Below are 5,543 nucleotides of genomic sequence, written 5' to 3'. Positions count from 1 at the left end.
AAACCGCTAAAAATAGTTTTTTTAAGTGACAAAGTCAGGGTGATTGAGTATAAAGACAGCGATTTTTTGGGGGGGGTGGTATTTTTTTTTTGCTATCTTCCAGTTCATTTAATTGTTCTTCATCCAAATTGGCATGTCTACTTACTACTTTGATTGATATTTTTTGCAGGTAATTGGTCACTCAGTTTCATAGTTACAGCTGTACATCAGTAAATGTTAAAGCAAGATGGCTACCGTCCGATACTTTAAATACTGTGAGGCAGAGGAGTGATTTAGAATATGTGACAAGGCTCCAACTGTCCGTATCCATCCAATATACGGACAGCTGGAACCTTGCTCGACCAATCACATTGCTTGTTTCACGCTACATTGCCAGCCCTGGATAAATAAATACATGAATAATATATATATATATTAGAAAAAAGAGAGAAAAAAAGAACATCTGTGCACTGCAAAGCTTAACCCCAATGAGGTGCCGACCATATAAGGTTATTCTATATTAAAATAAAAGAAAGTCTGTTTGGGCTTATGCTCACTTCTCAAATCAATCCACCAACCTTGATTTATAGATTGAAGTCCAAAAGACCAATTGGTCACCTACTCAAAATCAGGACAAGATTTACTATAGTCTTTTAAAAAATATTTTATTAGTTAAAACATGTTTTTTACTAAACCGAGCAAACAAACAAAAAGGTAGTAGAACAAACAAAAAGGTAATAGAACTACGTGTTTCGACATAACAGGTCTTCGTCAGGTTCATACAGACGTGCAGCAAGATACATATTTCTGTACACTCTGCCGTGGGTCATTGCTTACATAATAAATACTGGTATTACTACCGTTTAAAAAATCAGGAAATTCATTCCAAAAAACAAAACCTCTCAGTCTGGTTGAACAGTTGAGGTAAGGTTGACAATGAGGCTATCAACTGCAGAATTTTGACAAGGAAGAAAATAAACAGCAGGGCCATTGGCATGCAGTTTGTGTAAGGTTGCAGGAATTGTTTGGATTTTTCAGAAATGCACTAGATCCTTTTTGAAGCATAACATTCCTGTTATAAATGATAGTATGTTAAGTTAAGCTTTGCACTTTGGCTGGCCTTCCCAGTAACAATCATGGCTTTTCCTATAACTGATGTGTTTTCAATGTTGGCTGCGTTCTTTCATGAAACGACCTGGTGAAATGACCTGGTACTGTAGTGCTGAAATATTTCTGTGGAGGAATCTATGTATTAAATTCATTCTTTAGAATGTGTGTTTCTTTTTATAAGAACTACAAAATGATGGTCATAATGTCAAATCTGTCTTTAAAGCCACCTCCCAATTATTATTATTATTTATTTATTTATTTATTTATTTATTTGCAGACACCCTTATCAAGGACGACTTACAATTGTTACAAGATGTCACATTATACACATTATTTCACATTATACAGATATCACATTATTATTTTTTACATACAATTACCCATTTATACAGTTGGGTTTTTACTGGAGCAATCTAGGTAAAGTACCTTGCTCAAGGGTACAACAGCAGTGTCCCCCACCTGGGATTGAACCCACGACCCCAAACACATTGCCAATTACCCTGTACTCAGCTGAGTAACCCTAACCCTGTACTTAGCTGAGGATGCCATACAGAGCAATCGCCAATCTTTTTTTCCACTGGCACAGGAGGCCATACGTAATTCCTTTTTGGCAACATATCTTCCTTTACCAGTTCCACTATAATGCTGAATGTTGCCCTGGTGACGCGAAAGCACTCTATCCACTGCAGATCTGTGAAAGAGTGATGCAGCACAACCTCCAGCCCACCAGCAAGATGGACGAGTGTGTGCCCAAACCGTCCTTTCGCTAGCCATTGGCATTAGACAACAAGGCATAAGGATTTGCTGGTAGAGGATGTTTGGAGGTTCAAGCTCATGAAAACCAGTCACGAGGTAGTTTGTTTTATTACAGCAGCTTAGATTCACTCGTTTACCAGTTCTCTGCTCATGGAAACCACATTTTCACAAAATGTCACTAGTAATCTTCAAAAACAGCACGCGTACTTTATGCATAGCTAATTTACACATCAACCCCCACCTTTCCCCTTCATTTGCATGACTTTGGGTGAAAAGCCTGGTTTTCTCAAAAAAGCATTTTAACAAAACATTTTCCTCGAGTAAATGTCTCGAGCCAAAAAAAAACATGCATGGAAACTCCACTATTGTTACCTCATGCTGCAGTTTTTGGAAAGTTATTCATTTCATAAATGTCATTTTTTCAAACATTGTTCTACATAGTGAGGTTATACCAGATATCCAAAAAAGGGTTGTCCAAAGAAATCTTGAACATACACTTTTATCATTCCTCCTTTAATGTAACATATGTTTCACTACAGCCCTGTAATAGGGGTGTGGGTATCCTCTGACAGACTTTGAGTGGGTTTAGAATCCCCTAAACTAATCCCTACTTTACCGTTATGACTTGAAATAAAAAGCTGTAATTCTGTAATGGATAAACACTCCTAGGTTTCATCTGTCTTCTGAAATCAAGCTTATTATTTTGAACCAAGGGGAAATCATCAGCTTACTAACCTAGCACACATTTTATTTTACATAAAATAAACAATAGAGCAACGTGTTTTAAAGACTCTTATCTAAATAAAAAAAAAAGTTCCCTGTGATGAACATGTAAATGGATGGACCTATCTGACTATTTCACATTTTAGGTAAATAAAGACAACTTATTGTAAAGATAAGCACAGTTTACATCATATTTCACTTTCAGTTATTTAATTTGTATGTGGCCATTCGTATTTAAAAGGATTGAAGGAGTCTTGAGTATCTTGGTACACCCATGAAGTTTTCAGCATTGCCATAAATAAGCCTGCTTCTCTTGCCAACAATCCTACTGGAAAATGATGCTGTAGTGTGATCAGAGTCCACTTCTAAATATGTGTGTAATACAAGGTGTGCCCAAAGTGGTGCATTTCAGAGAAGGGGACTACATTAGATTAAACAAGGTTGTTTGGTTACAGTTCAGGGACCTCTTGTATGGTCCTTTCCAGGTTTGTATCGCACTGCAGTGTAAAAGCTTTGTGGACACAACATCGCAGAACAAACAGATAGCTAAAGGCAATGACAACTGGAGTAGCATTGATCATCAGAAACAACGTTTAATCAGTTACCAAACTAGAAATGAACAGCATTTAATTTAGGTACAGTATACTCTCGTTATACCTCCACCATGATATACTGAGACCGGCAGTATATTAAATCAAATGTTTATTACACATTTTACTCCCATGAGATGAGGTGTGCTTGGTGTCCCATTTGATGAGGAATGTTTTCTAAAAATTTCATACTGCATGTTGTTGGATATCCAGTTATGTTTCCTTCACAGGCATATTGGTATATTTGTAGAGAAAGGGCTTTACAAGGCAATATATTTTTGGAATAATATGTCTATTCTTTATTAAACGTACTGGCTGTAAATGGTGGAGCCAGCTGTCAATGAATAGTAGTGCTACACTTAAATTGAATATAAGTGGTTATTTATTACTTGCTGTTATCCCCCCCCATCCCCCCTGTCCACCCCTACCCCTATCCACCCCTAACCACAGAATTGGGAGAGGCACACCAAAATTAAAACTTGATTTCAGTGCATCTGGGTTTCAATATCCTCATTTGGAGAAAGGGCATATGCCAAGCTGAGGCCATGTTTCTTAAGGTGTTTCAATAGTGATGTATTTGCTCTCCCCAAACAACTGTCAATAATGAAATCTACAACTGAAAGCAAGTCACATCACATTGAAGCGTAACAGTTGTAAAAATTGATCAGGGCTGAATAACTTTCAAATAGAGGTCTGGACCTGTTGACCTTTTTCAACCCTTACCCACTGACCCTTTCAGTCCTTTCACAGTAAATATTTTAAAATCAGTGTCTAGAAGATTAGTTAATATATTAGGCAATGCAAAAAAAAAAAATACAACCCACAAAGGAGAAAACTCAAAGTAAAATTCATTGCAAAAAAATATGTTAAGATAACGTTAAGTTTGCGACACAAACCAACAAAACAAAAGAAACTGGTGTTAAGTTTTTACACTAAAGCATTCTTAACTGAGACGTCCTATCGAAGCATTGCATCAGAGACAGATTGTGGTCTCCCCCCTGGCTTTAAATAAGCGATTACTTACTGTATGTATACACCACATGTAAAAATGTATACTTTTTAATGTCACATTCTTGTATGTCTTTAAAAACACTGACAAAGTAAATATATATTTCTTTATTCAGATAGAGCTGTGATGCGCTTGTCCTGTTATTCACTGTGGAATATAAGCAGTGTTTTGCCTCGACTCCATCAGGGAAGCAGAGTGCCCCACTTGCTGCTTTCTAAGATCACCATGCCATGCGTTGCTGATTGACTAATCAGACTCACTATAGAGACACAGCACACCTTCAGTTAAGCTACATCCAGACACACCTGGTATAGACACAGCAAGTGGAGCACTCTGCTTAACTCACAAAGTGCAGGAAAAACCCTGATAACTCTTTTTACTACTACACTGTCAAAGGCTTTACAAATACATTTCTTTTACAATGTGTAATTCATTGCATTCAAGGGGTCCTGATGTAGAGATCTCAAAACATCTTGCTGTTCCAAATCTGCACCTATACAATGTTTATTCACAGTACTGTGCTAACACATATTATCTGTGCTGCAATGCCTGGGTAGAGCATGTCTCCGTTAAGATTGCTGCAGTGTAAAAACGTAACCCCAATATCCCTAGTTCTTAACTAGTGTTTCGCAATGAATTGCCATTGTTTTTGATTGTCCACCCTGTGGGTTTAATCTAACTACAGTGTAACCCTTGGAAAAATGAATACTGTATGAAATATGTATTTAAAAGTGAGTGCTGACTTAAAGGGGAAATCTGAAATAATGACATGTTACACAGTAGGCTGTTGTTATCGATTGCAGATACTCTTTGGCACACTAGTTTCAGTTCGCAGGATGAAAATTCATACGACAGTATCGTAGATACAGTAGTATCTTGCACATACGGTTCAACAGTCTCCAGCCCCTTACATTATAAGTGAGTATTTATTAGTGTCACTGTCAGCAAGTGGCAAGTTTATTTGAAATGTTTCCCCTTCGCCACATCTCCTACTGCCACTACAGTTCTGTCAATTACTCAGCAAAAGATCCAGCAGGCTGCCAGAAATATATACCGTATTTGCTGGAGTAAAAGTCGACGTTGTGTAAAAGTTGCCCCCCTCCCCATTGTGAGGTTGATTTGGGTATCATTTTTTTTCCCTAAATATATGTATTAGATATCCTGATGGCGATTTGCAAAAATAACAATTTTATAAGCACCTACCTAGAAGCGCCAGACGCGTCATTTTGACGCGTATTACAATACAGTACTTTTTTTTTTTTTGTTGTTTTTTGTATAGCCTACAATATAGTATTATTTTAGCTTACAAGCCCCACCCCCACTTCCTTCCTAGCCCACACGGAAGTATGTATTTCAATGGAATGTGGGTGGTGGTG

Source organism: Acipenser ruthenus, chromosome 28, assembly GCF_902713425.1.
Source record: "Acipenser ruthenus chromosome 28, fAciRut3.2 maternal haplotype, whole genome shotgun sequence".
NCBI classification, from domain to species: domain Eukaryota; kingdom Metazoa; phylum Chordata; class Actinopteri; order Acipenseriformes; family Acipenseridae; genus Acipenser; species Acipenser ruthenus.
This window is presented reverse-complemented; position numbering follows the sequence as displayed.